The sequence below is a fragment of the Neofelis nebulosa genome, chromosome X (assembly GCF_028018385.1).
Source record: "Neofelis nebulosa isolate mNeoNeb1 chromosome X, mNeoNeb1.pri, whole genome shotgun sequence".
Lineage (NCBI taxonomy): Eukaryota > Metazoa > Chordata > Mammalia > Carnivora > Felidae > Neofelis > Neofelis nebulosa.
In genome coordinates, this window is record NC_080800.1 from 82,995,199 (window position 1) to 83,013,870 (window position 18,672).

An 18,672-nucleotide genomic window follows, 5' to 3' on the forward strand; every position below is an offset into this window, starting at 1 on the left:
GTTGGATCCCTTGCAAATGAAAAAGCGTATCTGGCAATGGTGAGCTAGTGGAGTTACCAGATGACTAAGGATAATCAAACCACTAGGCTGAGGACACTTCCCACAAGAAGCAAGCTTTAAACTGAGACCTGAGGGGTAAGGGGGCACTAACCAGGGAAAGAGGGGAGCATGGAGCTAATCTGAGACCCTAACTGGGTATCACAGTCAGGAAATACTCTATGACTTGGTTTGTCCCTGAGGAAATCCCGTGTGGAGATCCACTACCCGGCTGTTGGGCATCTCTGGAAAACTGTGTGTCTCACAGCGCAGTGGTAGAGGTACCTGAACCCCTTCTCCCTTTGCCCTGACCCCAGGCCTGCAGTATCCACCAGTGTTCTCAGCAAGTGTGATACTAGTCCTGTGTTTTAACACCTGTGGAACCATAGAGCAGAAAACTACTGAGAAAAGGGATTTGATTATGATTTTCGTTTTACATACACTTTGACCACTCGCAATGCATTATTCCTCGCAATAACGTTTGATAGATATTTGTTTCATTTTCTCTAACAATTGTTTTGTTTGGAGGAAATTCAGAAATTGGTGGTCACTGCCATCAAGTGACCGGGTCGAGAATAGCGTCTTGGACATCATGTAGCAGGAGGCCTTGGAAGGAGGGAGAGGAGAGCCCCATCACGGAATTTTCTGGACGTTTATATGACAAACTCAGCATTAAAGGGTGACTCAGACAGAGCCCAAGGACAATAAACCCCATGTCAGGATTTTTTCGTCAGTCCCTCTCACCAATGATTCCCAGAAATCTGCACCTATGTGTCTGTGAGAATGTGAACTATAAAAATATGTGTACATACATACATATAGACATATAGACATACACACACACACACATACACATACATATGTAGTTGAGGTGCATTCAAACGTTATTTTTGCAAAGAAATTTCCAACAAAGAATATACTACAATCTTCTGTAATTTTATCTGTTATTTTTCTGACTTCAAAATTAATATAAATGTCCTGAAAATAAATGCACTGCAGAATGTATATTTATTAGGGAATTTTTCTTGTATATTTGCCTATCCTTCATAATTAAATTTGTATTTTCCAGCTATGATTTTCCGTGTAGAGTCACAGGAATGTATATATTTCTTCAAAATTTGGATTGCATACTGTACTTCAATATGCTTTATACATACATACACAGACATATACATATACAATTTGTTTTATTTTTATTTTTATTTGAGAGAGAGAGAGGGAGAGCACATGAGCATACACTCACCCATGCGAGCAGAGGGAGAGAGCGAGAGCGAGAGCGAGAGCGAGAGAGAGAGAGATTCTTAAGCAGGCTCAGCACAGAGCCTGATGCGGGGCTCCATCCCATGTCCCTGGGATCATAACCTGAGCTGAAATCAAGAGTCGGAGGCTCTACCAACTGAGCCAGCCAGGCACCCCACGTTTTTATACTTTGATCTTTATATATGTGACTGTGATGGATAGTTTGAATTGCTTCACTATGGACTTTGAACAACACTTTCCTAGGTAATCAGATTTATTTACATATGATAATAATAAACATTTGTTTATAAAATATATTTTTCTAATAATTCACATTTCTTTATATGTAATGTTTTTGTTTGGGATAGACAAGGTTTTTTTTTTTTAACTCCCCTTTAACTTGTCTAATTAAATTTGTAACGTAAAGTGTTTCCAGGGTTGCACATTTAGTTTTAAATTACTCTGGTGTGTATATCATGCCCACGGGGTTTTCAAACAACCCACCCTCTTGGTGCTGAAGATGACTGTGGAGGTGCAATGCTGGCCCTTCAGCCTAGAGGCCTGGATATAGGGCCCCTTTGATTGGTCTGTCTGAAGCCAGGCATGTGGCCTAGGCAGAAGCACAGGAAAAGCAAACCTCCACGGCAGGAATGAAATTATGATTGACAGAATTACTTTAATCCAGATGCACATTACATATCCCCCTTAAGCCACACAAGTGTTCAGATATCATCCCCATTTTCCGATATAAAGCTTTTTCCACTGTGCCCTGATGCCTTTATGGCTTTGAATGATTGAAACCCCAGGGGACTGGTATTTGATGAAACCCTGTGTATTATTCACTTTTGCTATATTATTTTTAAAACACAAAATCAATGAAACTGGAAAGCCAAGGTAGGCACTGTCAAAGTAAAAAAAAAAAAATAAAGTGTGAAAAGCTGGAAATAAATATGTGCAAACATTATTACAGACCTTGTGCTAATACGCATTAACCTAAAGGACTATTGGTAACCAGTCAATAGAGAAAAAGAGCCAAAAGATAGGAATAAATAATTCACCTAAAAAGGAAAATGTTTCTGTAATAAATGTTGGACAGATGCCAAACCATATTAGCTGAAGAAGTGAAAATCTGGAGAAGTCAAAACAAGTGAAAAATGCAGTTTGCATAAAACTACGTATGTGATTGATAATTTAAAAATAATGTGTGTGCATATAAAATACTTATATTTTAAGGTGCATGATCACAGTACCTAAAGAGAATACATCTGGAAAATGAGCACCAATCTACTTATAGTGGGTATTTGTGGGTCACAGTGAAGGGATCATTTAGTTGGAGGGTGCAGAGTGATTTCATTGTCTAAATGTATATTTGTAGGGTTTAATACTTTGACATTAGGTAAGATTGTTTAAACTCTTAAAGTATACAATAAATAATAGAGGGAAAAGTTCACATATATTTTTACAGTTTATAAACATGTTCACTTGACACTGTTTTATAAAATTCAAAAAACTTCCACTCTTCACTTGAAAAGTTTATCTGTGCAGGTGTGTTCACACGCTATCGTGTGCAAATTTCTTTTTAGCTCACTCAGGCTGGACTTGCCCTCTCAGGGCATAGAGACTTGGGAAAGAATTGCTGAAAGAAGGTGGGAAATTCCAGGGAGTTCTGGCTGATGCCCCAGAGCCCAGGCCCTCTCCTCCTCCTTTCCCTTTATGGTGCCCCTGATCCAAGACTTTCAGAGCTACGATTCTAGAGCTGACCACCAGAGGGCATTTGTCTACACTGACTATATTTTTATTTATTTATTTGTTGTTGCTGGTGCTTCATTTTTTAAAATTTATTTTTATTTTTTAATTTAAATTCAAGTTAGTTAACATACACTACAGTCTTGGCTTCAGGAGTAGAACTCAGTGATACATCCCTTACATATGACATCCAGTGCTCATCCCAAAAGGGCCCTCCTTAATGCCCATCACCCATGTAACCTATCACCCACACCCGCCCCCCTCCAGCAACCCTCAGTTTGTTCCTATGTATATAAGAGTCACTTATGGTTTGCTTCCTTCTCTGTTTTTATCTTCTTTTTCTTTCCTTCCCCATATTCATCTATTGAGTTTCTCAAATTCCCATTATGAGTGAAATCATACGATATCTGTCTTTCTCTGACTGACTTATTTTGCTTCACATAATATCCTCTAGTTCCATCCACGTTGTTGCAACTGGCAAGATTTCAATCTTTTTCATAGCCGAGTAGTATTCCATTGAATATACATACCACATCTTCTCTATCCATTCATCAGACGATGGACATTTGGGCTCTTTTCATAATTTAGTTATTGTTGATAGCGCTGCTATAAACATTGGGGTGCATGTGCCCCTTCGAATCAACATTTTTGTATCCTGTGAATAAATTCCTAGAAGTGCAATTGCTTGGTCATAGGGTAGTTCCATTTTTAATTTTTTGAGGAATCTCCACACTGTTTTCCAGAGTGGCTGCACCAGTTTGCAGTCCCACCAACACTGCAAAAGAGTTCCCCTTTCTCCACATCCTCGCCAACATCTGTTGTTTCCTGAGTTGTTAATTTTAACCATTCTGACAAGTGTGAGGTGGTGTCTTATTGTGTTTTGATTTGTACTTCCCTGATGATGAGTCATGTTCAGCATCTTTTCATGTGTCTGTTCGCCATCTGGATGTCTTCTGTGGAAAAGTTTCTATTCATGTCTTCTTCTCATTTCTTCACTGGATTATTTTTTTTTTTTTGGGTGTTGACTTCAGTAAGTTCTTTATAGATTTTGGATACTAACTCTTTATCTGATATGTCATTTTCAAATATCTTCTCCCATTCTGTTGGTTGCCTTTTAGTTTTGTTGACTGTTTCCTTTGCTGCACAGAAGCTTTTTATCTTGATGAGGTGCCAATAGTACATCTTTGCTTTTATTTCCCTTGCCTCCGGGGAGACATGTCAAGTAAGAAGTTGCTGTGGCTGAGGTGAAAGAGGTTGCTGCCTGCTTTCTCCTGTAGGATTTTGAAGGTTCCAATCTCACATGTAGGTCTTTCATCCATTTTGAATTTACTTTTCTGGATGGTGTAGGAAAGTGGTCCAGTTTCATTCTTCTGTATATCACCATCCGGTTCTCACAGTACCATCTGCTAAAGAGACTGTCTTTTTTCCATTGGATACTTTTTGCTGCTCTGTCAAAGATTAGTTGGCCATATATTTGTGTGTTCATTTCTGGGTTCTCTATAATATTCCATTGATCTATGTGTCTGTTTTTGTGCCAATACCATACTGTCTTCATGATTACAGCTTTGTAATACAGATTAAAGCCTGGAATTGTGATTCCTCCATCTTTGGTTTTCTTTTTCAACATTACTTTAGCTATTCAGAGTCTCTTCTGGATCCACGCAAATTTTAGGATGGTTTGTTCTAGCTCTGTGAAGAATACTAGTGCTATGTTGATAGGGATTGCACTGAATGTGTAGACCGCTTTGGGTAATATTGACATTTTAACAATATTTGTTCTTCCAATTCATGAGCCTAGAATGTTTTTCCTTTTCTTTGTGCCTTTTTCAGTTTCTTTCATAAGCCTTCTATAGTTTTCAATGTACACATCCTTTACGTCTTTGGTTGGGTTTCTTCCTAGGTATTTTATGGGTCTTGGTGCAATTGTAAATGGGTTTGATTCCTTGATATCTCTTTCTGCTGCTTCTTTATTGGTGTATACAAATACGACTGACTTCTGTACTTGATTTTATGTCTGCCGACTTTACTGAATTCATGTATCAGCTCTAGCAGTTTTTTGGTGGAGTTTTTAGGGTTTTCCACGTAGACTATCATGTCATCTGTGAAGAGTAAAAGCTTGACTTCTTCCTTGGCAATTTGGATGCCTTTTATTCCTTTTTGTTGTCTGATTGCTGAGGCTAGGATGTCAAGTACTATGTGAAACAGCAGTGGTGCAAATGGATATCCTTGTCGTGTTCCTGATCTTAGGGGGAAAGCTCTCAGTTTTCCCCATTGAGGATGATATTAGCTGTGGACCTTTAATAAATGGCTTTTATGATGTTAAGGTATGTTCCTTCTATCCCTAATTTCTTGAGGGTTTTTATTAAGAAACGATGCTGTATTTTGTCAAATGCTTATTCTGCGTCTATTGAAGGGATCATATGGTTCTTATCCTTTCTTTTATTAACATGGTGTAGCACGTTGGTTGATTTGTGAATATTGAACCAGCCCTTGTAGCCCAGGAATGATTCTGACTTGATCATGGTGAATAATTCATTTAATGTACCGTTGAATTCAATTTCCTAGTATCTTGTTGAGAATTTTTGCATCCAGGTTCATCTCAGATATTGACCTGTATTCTCCTTTTTAGTGGGGTCTTTGTCTGGTGTTGGAATCATGGTAATGCTGGCTTCATAGAATTAGTTTGGAAGCTTTCTTTCCTTCTTTCTTTCTTTCTTTTTTTCTTTCTTTTTTTCTTTCTTTCTTTCTTTCTTTCTTTCTTTCTTTCTTTCCTTCGTTCTTCTTTTTTTCTTTTCTTTTAACAGTTTGAGAAGAATAGGTATTAACTCTGCTTTAAATGTCTGGTAGAATTTCCCTGGGAAACCTTCCGGCCTAGGACTCTTATTTGTTGGGAGATTTTTGAGAACTGATTCAGTTTCTTTGCTGGTTTTGGGCCTGTTCAAATTTTCTATTTCTTCCCATTTGAGTTTTGGTAGTAGGTGAGTTTCTAGGAATTTGTCCATTTCTTTAAGATTGTCCAGTTTGTTGGACAATACTTTTCATAGTATTCTGGACTATATACTGTTTTCATAGTATTCTCTTATGATCGATTGTATTTCTGTGGTGTTGGTTGTGATCTCTCCTTGTTCATTCGTGATTTTATCTATTTGGGTCCTCTTTTCTTTTTGAGAAGTCTGGCTAGATGTTTATCAATTTTGTTTATTCCTCCAAAAAAATCAGCTCTTAGTTTCATCGATCTGTTCTGTTGTTTTTGTTCTTATTTTTTATTCTGTCTTTATTTCTGCTCTAATCTTTATTATTACCCTTCTTATGCTGGCTTTGGGCTTTATTTCCTGCTACTTCCCTAGCTCCTTTAGGTGTAAGGTTAGGTTGTGTATTTGGGACCTTTCTTGCTTCCTGAGATAGGCCTGAATTGCAATGCAATTTCCTTTTAGAACTGTCTTCACTGCATCCCAAAGAGTTTGAACTGTTATGTTTTCATTTTCATTTGCTTCCATGTATTTTTTAATTTCTTCTTTAATTTCATGTTTAACCCATTAATTTTTTAGTAAGATGTTCTTTAACCTCCATGTATTTGGGGATTTTCCAAATTTTTTCTTGTGGTTGATTTCAAGTTTTATAGTGTTGTGATCTGAAAAAATGCATGCTGTGATCTCATTCTTTTTGTACCTGTTGAGGGCTGTTCTGTGACCCAATATGTGATCTATTCTGGAGAATTTTCCATGTGCACTTGAGAAGAATGTTTATTCTGATGCTTTAGGAGGAAAAGTTATGAATATATCTGTTAAGTCCATCTGGTCCAATGTGTCTTTCAGAGCCATTCTTTCCTTGTTGATTTTCTGCTTAGATGATTTGCCCATTGTTGTAAGTGGAGTATTAAAGTCTGCTACAATTATGGTATTATTATCAATGAGTTTGTGATTATTATGTTTGTGATTAATTTGATTTATGTTTGGGTATTTCCAAACTAGAGGCATGAATGTTTCCAATTGTTAGATCTTCTTGACAGAGATACCCTTTAATTATGATTTAATGCTCTTCCTCATCTCTTGTTACATTATTTGTTTTATTTTATTTTCAAAAAAAAATAATGTTTATTTATTCTTGAGAAAGAGAGAGAGAGAGCATGAGCACGGGAGGGGCAGCGAGAGAGGGACACAGAATCCAAAGCAGGCTTTGGGGCTCGAACTCACAAGCTATGAGATCATGATCTCAGCTGAAGTCAGACGTTCAACCGACTGAGCCACCCAGGTGCCCCTCAGTCTTTGTTTTAAAATCTAGTTTGTCTGATATAAGTATGGATATTCCAGCTTTCTTTTGACATTCATTAGCATAATAGATGGCTCTCCATTCCTTCACTTTCAATCTGTAGGTGTCCTCAGGTCTAAAATGAGTCTCTTGTGGGCAGCATATAGATGGCTCTTATTTTTTTGTTTTTTTGTTTTTGTTTTTGTTTTTTCGTTTTTTTCTTTTCTCCACTCTGATACCCTATTTCTTTTGATTGGAGCATTTAGTCCATTTACATTCAGAGTGACTATTGAAAGATAAGAATTTAGTGCCATTGTGTTATCTATAGATCTCATGTTTGTAATGATATTCTCTCCTCCTTTGTAGCCTTTGCAGCTTTCCACTCACAGAGCTCCCCGTAGGATGTCTTTCATGGGTGGTTTAGTGGTCACAAATTCCTTTAGGTTTTGTTTGTCTAGGAAAGTCTTTATCTTTCCTTCTATTCTAAATGACCGCCTTGCTGGGTAAAGGATTCTTGGCTGCATATTTGTCCTGTTCAGCGCATGGAATATTTCCTGCCACTCCCTTCTGGACTGCAAGTTTCAGTGGAGAGGTCTGCCATTACCCTTATGTGTTCTACCCTTGTAGGTTAAGGCCTGTTGTCCCTAGCTGCTTTCAGAATTCTCTCTTTATCTTTGTATTTTGCCAGTTTTGTTATGATATGTTGTGGTGTTGAGCTATTTTTGTTGATTTTGAAGGGAGTTCTCTGTGCCTCTTTGACTTGGGTGCCTGTGTCCTTCCCCAGATTAAGGAAGTTCCCAGCTATAATTTGTTCAAATAAACCTTCTGTACCTCTTTCTTGCTCTTTTTCTTATGGGACTCCTGTGATATGAATATGGTTTTCTTTCCTGGAGTCTTAGTTCTCTAATTCTCCCCTTGTGATCTAGTAATTTCCTTTCCATCTTTTTTTTTTAAACACTTCATTATTTATCATAATTTTATCTTCTATTTCACCTATTCTCTCCTCTGCTTCTTCAGTCCTCACTGTCACCGTATCTAGTTTATTTTGCATTTCAATTATAGTATTTTTTAATTCATCCTGACTAGTTCTTAGGTCTTTTATCTCTGAAGCAAGGGTTTCTCTGGTGTCTTCTATACTTTTCTCAAGCCCATAAGATGTTAGTCTTATGACTGTTATTCTAAATTCTATATATATTGTTTATATCTGTTTTGATCAATTCTCTGGCTGTGATTTTTTCTTGAACATTCTTTTTGGGATAATCCCTCCATTTGTCATTTTGGCTAAGTTTCTGCCTTTTTCGGGCTTTAAAACTTGTTATGTGTCTTGCACCTGAGGATGCTACTATATTATAAAGGGGTCATATCCTGTCCAGGGCATGGCACTTCAGGAAGTGTTTTCGGTGTATGTTGTGTGCACTCTGTTGCATTTTGGCTGCTCTATTCCACTTGTCTGTCCTCTGCAGACCTCCTCTTTTCTTGTAAGGGTGAAGTGTTTGGACCTTTAACTAGGTGTGCTTTGATTTGTTTGTTGAAGTGATATTAAACAAACAAACAAAAAATAAAAAAAAATGGGGGAAGCCTGACCCATAACAAGAGAAAAAAAAAAGAGGAAGAAAAAAACGCAGAGAATCAAAAACTTATAAAGCTAATTCCAGAGAAAGGCAAAGGAAAATAAAGAAGAAGAAAGAGAAAAGATGAAAAAAAAAACAGAATAAAAATGCCTGATGAAATATGTACATATATATATTTGACCAAAAACAAATCAGAAACTATGAGCCTGGTTCCAAAAGAAAAAAAGAAGAGGGAGGAAAGAAAAACAAACAAACATAAAAGTTCTCTGTTGGTGCGTAGGGCTGTTGTCTGTGCTGGTCCGGGAGAGAGCCTGGCTGTATTGGGTCAGTCTTGCTCTAGTAAATAAGCTGTTGTCAGGTATGGAGGGGAAGGGTTTGATATCAGTGTCTCCCACCTCCACTGGACACAGCTGTGCTACTCTCTGAAGTCCAACTGTGTTGTTGTGGAGGAAAATGGTGACATCCCAATCTCTCCTCCCTTGACTGGGTGTCTCAAACCATGCAGCCTTTTCAGGCAGGCCTCACAGAATAAAGAGGGCACTCAGCTTGCCCTGCTCTATAGTTCTCCTGTGCCTTCTTGGCGCTTGGCTTGGATTCAAAACCCAGTGTCTTAAAGGACCCAGCTCAGTGTGGCTCCTCTCCCCTGCTATGGATTAGCGCCTCTCCATCCTGCTGATAAAAGGCCTTTGGCCCCTGTAAGGTCTTTTGTCCTTGGAGAGGCAGTAAACCCTCTTCCCAATGTACTCCAGTAAGGGGATTATTCTCTCCCAGTGTGTCCCTGAGATCGCTACACCACAATATGCACTCTGGGGCTGGCTCCCTCTACCGCAGGAGCATGGCTCCTGGCTCCGCCCATGAGAAAGTCACACACTTAGGAAACCTCTGAGGTTTGGCTCCAAAGGCTGTTTGTAAACCAAACCAAACCAAACCAAACCAAACCAAAAAACCCCAAAAAACTGGCACTCTCTGTATTTCCCATTCCCTAGTCCGTGGTCCAGAGAGGTTTTCCTCTTGTGCTAACTAGATGCTGCACTTTCACAACTCCTCTCTCTTTCTCTCCCCTTTGTCCCTCCACACAAAGGGTTCCCTCCCTTCCATGGTTATGCCATTTTGTCTCCCCCAATTCACATACATGCACCTTGATCCGGCCAAACAGTCTTCCTTGAACAGTGGAGATCCTTCTGCCACTCTGCAGATCAATTTTCTGGGTGTCCCAAGTGATCTGAGCTCAATATGGCTGTGTTTGAGGGATGAGGAAAATCTCCGTCCCCCCACTTCTCTGCTATTTTTAAAGGGAAAAACTACATTTTTAAAAGGAAAAACCAATCTTATTTTCCTGTTCTCATCATAGTGACCCACCAAATGTTTGCTGTTTCCTTTACACCCTCCAGCTGTTTTGTGTGTAACCTCTTTGGAATGTGCTGGAGTTATTTCCTGCCACGTGGCTATTTCGAAATATTTCTGTTACTTTACACTTATTTCAGAAAACCTCATATACAGTTGTCCCTTGAACAATGTGGAAGTTAGGGGCTCTGACCCCCTTCCCCCCTAGAGTTGAAAATCTGTATAACTTTTACTCCCCCCAAAACTTAACTGCTAATAGCCTACTGCTGACTGGAAGCCTTACTGATAATATAACTAGTCGATCAACACATATTTTGTATATGTATTATATACTTTATTTAAAAAAAATATTTATGGGGCGCTTGGGTGGCTCAGTCGGTTGAGCGTCCGGCTTCAGCTCAGGTCATGATCTCACAGTTCGTGAGTTCGAGCCTCGCATCGGGCTCTGTGCTGACAGCTCAGAGTCTGGAGCCTGCTTTGGATTCTGTGTGTCTCTCTCTCTGCCCCTTTCCCACTCATGCTCTGTCTCTCTCTGTCTCTCAAAAAATCAATGTGTTAAAAAATATTTAAAAAAATATGTATTATTTTCAGAGAGAGAGAGAGAGACAGACAGAGCACTGGGGAGGGGAAGGAGAGAGAGAGGGAGAGAATCGCAAGTAGGCTCTGTGCTGTCAGCACAGAGCTCAACACAGGGCTTGATCCCATGAACTGTGAGATCATGACCTGAGCTAAAATCAACTGTCAGACACTTAATTGACTGAGCTACTCAGGTGCCCCAGAAACTGTATTCTTATAAGAAAGTAAGATGGAGAAAAGAAAATGTTATGAAGAAAATCGTAAAGAAGAGAAAATACATTTACAGGACTGAAGTGTAAAAAAGAAATATTCTTATAAATGGACCTGTGCAGTTGAACCCTGTGTTCAAGGGTCAACTGTATTGCAGAAAGAGTTAGTTGCAGCTATGCATGGCAGCGTCATCGTATCTCATGGAGCTCAGTTCCGGTCTCGATTTCTCTATAGTATCTGAATGGCCCCAGAGAAACTCCTGTAACTAAAACTCAGCAACCTCAGCAAAGGCAAGGAGCTGGTGACTATGTGGTCAGAATCCCCTTTTGAGGAAAAATGAAGGAACATCATGTTATACAGTAGACCACAGAATCTCCTATATTTGCAGTTACAAGTACTTGGGTCTTAGGCTTCCTGGACTCTGGTTGGCCTCCTGTGTAAGAGTGGTGCAGTTGGAAATAGCTCCTGGGGCATTAGGCTGGTCACAAAACTCAGGGGGAAGTAAGAACTGGAAGGTGTGTGTGTGTGTGTGCGTGTGTGTGTGTGTGTGTGTGTGTGCATGTGTGTGTTTCTGGCTGCCAGCGCTCTCTTCCTTATGCCCCTGGGGAAGGGTTTTCCTATCAGGACTCCATCTTGTTTGTGTGGCCCTGACAAAGTGGTTTGGGGTCTGCTCTTGCCTTCCTCAGCAGCCCTCCTGGATCTTCTCCAAACCTCCAGCCTCAGACCCTCATAAGCGCCCTGTGAATACATTGGTGATGGGTCACCGCCTGCAGGTCACTCCATGGGTGGGTTGGTCAGTGCTGGTCCTCAGTCTCAGGACCCCACAGGCCAGGAGGGTTCTGGTCCCCCTCTCCAACTCCATCCAACAGGAACCCAGTAATCCCCCTTTAGATGGGAGGTGGCAAGTGCCCAGGCTGAGTGTTTTCCTTTCTTCTGAGGACATGACCCCAATGGGCCATGACACACCTATCCTAGTTCTACATGGAAAACCTCTCCTCCTATGGCTATGGTTATGACTGAGGTGAAATCTTACCCTCGGTGTATTCATCATGTTTTCTATTAACTATATTTTCTGATGGTTTGATACCACAAGAGCCTGTGGACCTGGTGAGTAACTGGGTCTCCTAGGGTGAGCTAATTCCTTGAGCTAGCAGTCAACTTGCCTATGAACATGATTTTGATATGTAAACCAGCAAATCCAGAGCCCACACCCCCAGCCACCTCCTTTATCGAACTCTCACACCCCAGTCCAATATTCTCCTTTCCCTAAATCACCCCAAGTCCAGACACTGGACAACTAGGGGCTACCCTTATCACTCAGAGCCCACCAAAATTATTCCAACTTTTCAATCCAAAGTTTTACTCAGCATACTGATCCTGCTTCTCCCGTTCGTTTCCATAAAACCAGAATAAAGACTCTGTTTCATGTTTTCCCCTCATTCTCTCTGCCACTTGACAGCTCCACCAGGAGCTTCCTCATGTGACCCTGAGTGTTATTGTATGTCCCCTCCTCCTGGGACCTGTAGGTAATAAACTCTTCTTTCAAGGACATTGGCTCCATGTCTGCCGTCTCACTGTACCTGATTACAGCAAATCTCAGGTATATTTTAAGACATCTAGTTGAGGGTAAAGGCCAGAGTCATGTGCTCCTCTCAGGTCCAGGGTTTGGTATGTGGAGAGGGTCTTTTGGAGCCAGGGGGGTGTTGGAGATTAATGTTCTTGCGATTGATGTAAAGGTAGGAGAGCGGCAGAGAACCCAACATTACCCTTGAATCTTCACACCAACCACTCAGGCTAGATTGCATTATGCTCTTGGAAGTTTCCCAAGGCTTCCTTTATGGCCCAGCATGTGGCTTATTCTGCCATGTTTCATGTCAGTTAAGTAAATAAATTGGTTAATAACATTTAAAAAAATATACAGAATGCTTCACAAATTTGAGTGTCATCCTTGTTCAGGGGCCATGCTAATCTTCTCTGTATCGTTTCAATTTTATTATATGTGCTGCTGAAGCAAGCACTTGTTACTAACATTGTTTAAATCTAATTCATCTAACTGAATTTTTGTTTCCCTGTTTTAGCTATCACTCAGTGAGATGTGTTAAAATTTCCAGTTGTGATAGTGGATTTGTCCATTTTTCCATTTACTTCTGTCAGTTTTAGGTGTTAATATACTGTACCCAAATCCAATGTGTGGGTTTCCCCCCACACATATTCAAGCAAGTCTCCTACACAAGCTGGGTGTCCTATAAGGTAACTCAACTCTGACACCATCTGCCTGGAGATGGCATCAGATTCCACAGGTTAAGGGCTCAGTCCCACAAGACTGCCCTCTACTTTAGATGCTAATCTCGAGTCCAAGTTGTTACCTGTGCTTCTGACACTCTGGCTATAAGTCAGAGGTTCCCACAACCCCTTCCTTGGGTTCGATTAATTAGCTAGAGTGGCTTACAGAACTCGGGAAACTTGTTTATTCACTACATCACTGGTTTATTACAAAGGATATTAAAGAATAGGAATCGACAGCCAGATGAAGGGATACATGGGGTGAGGCCCCAAACGCAGAGGCTTCTGTCCCCGTGAGGTTTGGGGCACGACACAGTGGCACATGGAGGCATTCCGGTTTACCAACCTGGAATCTCTGAACCTGGTCCTTTGGGGTGTTTCATGGAGGCTTAATTACATGGTCAGGATTAAATTATTGGCCATCGGTGATTGGACTCAGTCTCCAGCCCCTTGTCTTCCCTAGAGGTCAGGGAAGTAGGACTGAAAGTTCTAACCCTCTAATCTCTTGGTGGGTTCTTCTGGCAACCAACCCCCAACCTTAGGTGTTTTCCAAAAGTCATCTCACTAACATAAAAAAGACAGATTTATCATTTTCAACATAGAATATTCCAAGAATTTTCGGAGCTTTGTAGCAGGAGGGACAAAAAGACCAATTAAGATGGGTATAGTAGCATACCCAATTAAGATGGGTATACTAGATTTCTGTTGGTTAATGTTTAAGTTGCCATTTCCCCTAATTTTCTGTATCAATAAACTTTACATGTGTCTCTTTTAAGGTGCATTTGATGGAATTTTTATCTGGCCCGATGTTTGCCTTTCGATTTGGAATATTTCATCTGCTTACATGTAATGGCATTAACATACATAATTTGGCTTAAACATGTCATCCTAATATTTGCTTTATATTTATTTTTATTACATTTATTTCTGCTCTAATTTCCTTTTCCTTTCCTTTCTTTTGAGATAATCAATAAGGCCTAGGTTTGGTTTTCCTCATACCCCTGTAGGCTTGACAAACACAGAGCTTTGTGAATCTGTGACTTGATGTCTTTGGTCACTTTTTAAACTTCCCAACTATCATTTATTTAAATATATCTTCTGTACTGTTGCCTTTCCTTTTTATCTGGGACCAATTGAACATACGTTGTTATTTTCTACGACACCTTCAACTCTTGTCCTTTCTCTTTCAGGATCCTCCATCATTTTGTCTCACCAGGCTTAATGCTGGGTATTTCTTCAGACTAATTGTTTGTTTATAGAATTCTCCATCCAGGTGGGTAACTTGCCTTTGACTCTTGAAACATAGCACCACACAGTCAGGGTAGATTCTGTTATTGCTTTAGAGCTCAGGTTGGAGTAGGGGGGTTATAGACAGTAATTAACTTGTGCCAGGTCACCCAGCCTGGAAATGTCAGAGCAGGAACTAAGATCTCAGAATGGACCGTCTGCCCAACCCTTCTTTGTGTGCTTGTTCTCTCCCGGGCTGAGGATGCTCCCTACCTCTCATCTTCCAGGAAGCAGATCCACAGTGGAGGTTTCCAAACTTTAAGCATGTTGTTGTTATATTTCTTTTTAGATGAAAAAAGTCAACGATATTTCTTCATTACCCATAAAAGTTATCACAGGACTTTTCTCTGTTATTCAGGCCATTGATGTGTTTTCTACCTTGATTTGGTTTTTTTTTTTTTTTAGATAAAAAGTGTGTTGTGTTTATTTTTTTTTTAAAATTATTTTTATTTATTTATTTATTTATTTATTTTTTAATATATGAAATTTACTGTCAAATTGGTTTCCATACAACACCCAGTGCAGCCGCTCTGGAAAGCAGTGTGGAGGTTCCTCAAAAAATTAAAAATAGACCTACCCTATGACCCAGCAATAGCACTGCTAGGAATTTATCCAAGGGATACAGGAGTACTGATGCATAGGGGCACTTGTACCCCAATGTTTATAGCAGCACTCTCAACAATCGCCAAATTATGGAAAGAGCCTAAATGTCCATCAACTGATGAATGGATAAAGAAATTGTGGTTTATATACACAATGGAATACTACGTGGCAATGAGAAAGAATGAAATATGGCCTTTTGTAGCAACGTGGATGGAACTGGAGAGTGTGATACCTTGATTTGGTTTTAATTTTGTTGTTTTTATACCGTTCTTCCTGATTTCAGAGTACGTTGATAGACATAATTCCTTTCAAAGAGGACCTAGATACCTGGGTGTTTCCCAAGGAAGTATGAAAGCTGATATAAACGTGGCATTTCTGGCATTCATCTTCATGAATCCATGAACAAGAGGGAGAAGCAGCAATGAATGATACTTATGTGCAACCCCAAATAAGATAGTGTTAAAAATAAATTCAAGTGAGTAAATTTTAAAGATATTATTGGATTTATTCAACAATCCATGAATTAGGCAGCATGCCATCTAGCAAATGGAAAGAAGTTCCTAAGAGCTGGTCAAAATGGAAGACCTTTATAGGCAGAGAGCAACAGGACAAGGAAATTACTAACAAATAGTGGATTGTTTCAGACAAGGTGACCTTCCTTTTGGGGGATGGCAGGGGCCTATTAAGCAGATTACCTCACTAGTACTGACCAGGAGATGCCAGACTAACTAGTTAAGATTACATTCCTGAGAGAGGCTGAAACTGCAATTAGGTTAGGTATTAAGTCAATAAGGTGACCTGTATTAAGTGTAATCACCTGAAATTAGGTGACACACGTTTATAGCATTAGTGACTCCATTTGGGGCCTGTTGTCTCTTCTTTAACAATGTTAAGTGATCAGTCATCATGGTTGACCTGTACTAGCCAGTGTAATACATAACCCTGTAGTTAACTATATCTTTTTTTTTTTCCTACAACATGACAGAGTGTAGGCATTAATTAATGGTTGAGCAATCTTAATGGTAGTCTTGGTATCCGTGGGGCTAAAGTGTAGAAATCTTTTTTAGAACTCATGGATTTCTTCTTTCTCTCCACTTCCCCACAGCATCCACTAGGCCAACGAACTGTACCATAGGAGGGGCCAGTGGCATTATTAAAGTTTTGTCCATGCTAATGTGGACATATGGAAAGAAAGAATTACTCTATGGAGATAAATGAAGGTGAATGGGCAAGATGGCACCATAGGAGTGGGTTCGAGATCACAGTTCTGGCAAGACGTATGGAATGTGCAGGAGAGACAGGTCAGGGCAGCTGTGATGGTCTTGTGTAGAGGTGCTAGATTATTTTGCTGGGAACAGGTGACATTTGTAATGTGTCTTTTCCTTTCTTTCTTTCTTTCTTTCTTTCTTTCTTTCTTTCTTCTTCTTTCTTCTAGGAGTTATCTGCCTCGGTCACCTAAGGGTAGGTTCAGAGAAATGATGTAAAGGGATAAGAGTAGAGGATGGCTAAAAGCAAAGGTGAAAACTGCACCCAAGGTGATGGAGCAACTTTCCACTGGATGTCTCAGTTTGGCTCAAGATGAGTGCGGGAGATGGAGGTCGAGTCTCTGGAGACTTTATCTGAGGGGCAAGCAGGGTTTTCACGAGATAGAATCTCCTGGAAATGTATAAAAGGAAGATCACGTCTAATATCTTAAGTGTTTATTTGGAAGAGAGGTTTGAATGGAGAGAAAGGGCATTTAATAAATCCCTATTTGGGGGAGCACCTGGGTGGCTAATGTCAGTTGAGTGTCCAACTTTGGCTCAGGTCATGTTCTCACAGTTCACGAGTTCAAACCCTACGTCGGGCTTACTGCTGTCAGCACAGAGCCGGCTTTGGATCCTCTGTCCCCCTCTCTCTGCCCCTGCTCCACTTGAGCATGCTTTCTCTCTCTCTAAAAAAATAAATAAAACAATAAAAATAAAGAAATCCATATTTGGTACAAAATATGAAATTATGTCAATGATCCTTTTTTTAGCACTTTCTTTTCAAGCTCAGTAGGTGGTTGGAAAAGGATCTGTTCTCTAGTCTTAATTCCATGTTGCCACTCTTCTCTCCTATCCTCTCTTTTACCCCCTACATGCCCTATGGAAGAAAGTATGACAATACATGGCTACTGATTTCAATCCTGAGCCATTGCAGTGTACCCTTCACCCCTTTTGATGTATAAGAGAATGGTGAAGCCAGAGGAGTGGGCACAGGGAAGGGGGAGAGCTGGTTCTCCAACACTTTTTCTGTTGCTTCTGCCACCTGTAGTTCCACTATGTGAAAACACAGGCCTAGAACTTTGTCCAGGATGCTGACACTGCCTCTGCATTGAAGGGTGTCAGCTCTAAGATGTGTAACGAGGAGAACCAGAAGGTTTGTGTCGAGGACATTATCTGTACCTAGTCCTGGGGAAGGAGGACAGGTCAGGGGTTAGCTGTCTTCTTTAGAATGAGAGTTCCTAGTGCTTACCCCACCCCTCCTTTCTGTAGATATCTCTTTGTCAGTCATTCTTCTGTATCCTATTCTGTGCGGTATGAGTTGGAGCTAGAAGAAATGGAACATCTAAAGGTAATGCAGACTCAAGGCCCATTGTGTGTTCACACCCAGACCTACCTCTTCTTCCTCCAGCCCCCGATTTCCCTATCCCCACCAGAGCCTCACAGTGGCTCTCTCCATCTCTTTCTGAAGCTGACCATGAACAAACACTATGATGTCTCCCAGCAAATTCTTGACCTCCAGAGGCTCTGCTTTGACCCAGATACAGTTGACAGCAGTAATGCTAGGGCAGGGATCTGCCTGGGAGGGATACTTAAAGGATGACAATGTGGGGAGGGTTTGGTACTGGCCCTGGACCCCTCTCAGCCTTCCTATTGCCTCTTCTCAGATTGTTGAAGACTTGGTGGGCCATGATATTGATATAATCCTGAATTGAAGAAAATGCATGGCTGCTACCCTGAAGATCATTGAAAAGAGTTCCCCCTGATGTGAGGCCTTACGCCCAGTGCTGTTTTTATGGTAGAGGATGGTACGAATGGTGTGGAGGGAAGACTTGTTTCTGAGGCCCTAGATAGTAACTGTCACTCTAACTCCTTCTCACAAAAAGCTGTTGTCCTTGAACTGGAGCAACAACAAACTGTACAGGCTGGATGGCCTGTCTGACATTATACAGATGGTCCCCACAGTCAAGATCCTTCTGAAGCTCTCCAAGAATGAGGTGGGAAGAGGGAGGCAGATCAAAGTTGGGGTTGACGGTGGGTGGTAGTGTATATCAGTGATGACAGGAGGCAGGAGAAGGTACCTGTGTGGAAAAGTGGGGGCTGGAGGTGCAGGGGCCCACATGTCTCTCTTTCCCTGGGACTCGTTTCCAGCTTCCTCCCCATATTTTTCAGCAGATGTCAGCCTGAGAGTTGGACAAAGTGAGGGAGCTGTGGCTAGAAGAGAATCCGTGACACCTTTCCTGGGGACCTCTGCCCCTGGGAGCATGAGCTACCTGACAGTGCCC

The 18,672-nt window shown here is 40.7% G+C and overlaps 1 non-coding gene across 1 annotated transcript; it reads right to left on the reverse strand.

The window, feature by feature from the left end:
• Positions 1-12,881: 12,881 nt before the first annotated feature.
• On the reverse strand, positions 12,882-12,988 carry LOC131503251 (U6 spliceosomal RNA). The gene has a single exon (XR_009257356.1). It is a non-coding gene; the product is annotated as a U6 spliceosomal RNA (small nuclear RNA).
• Between the last annotated feature and the right edge of the window lie 5,684 nt (positions 12,989-18,672).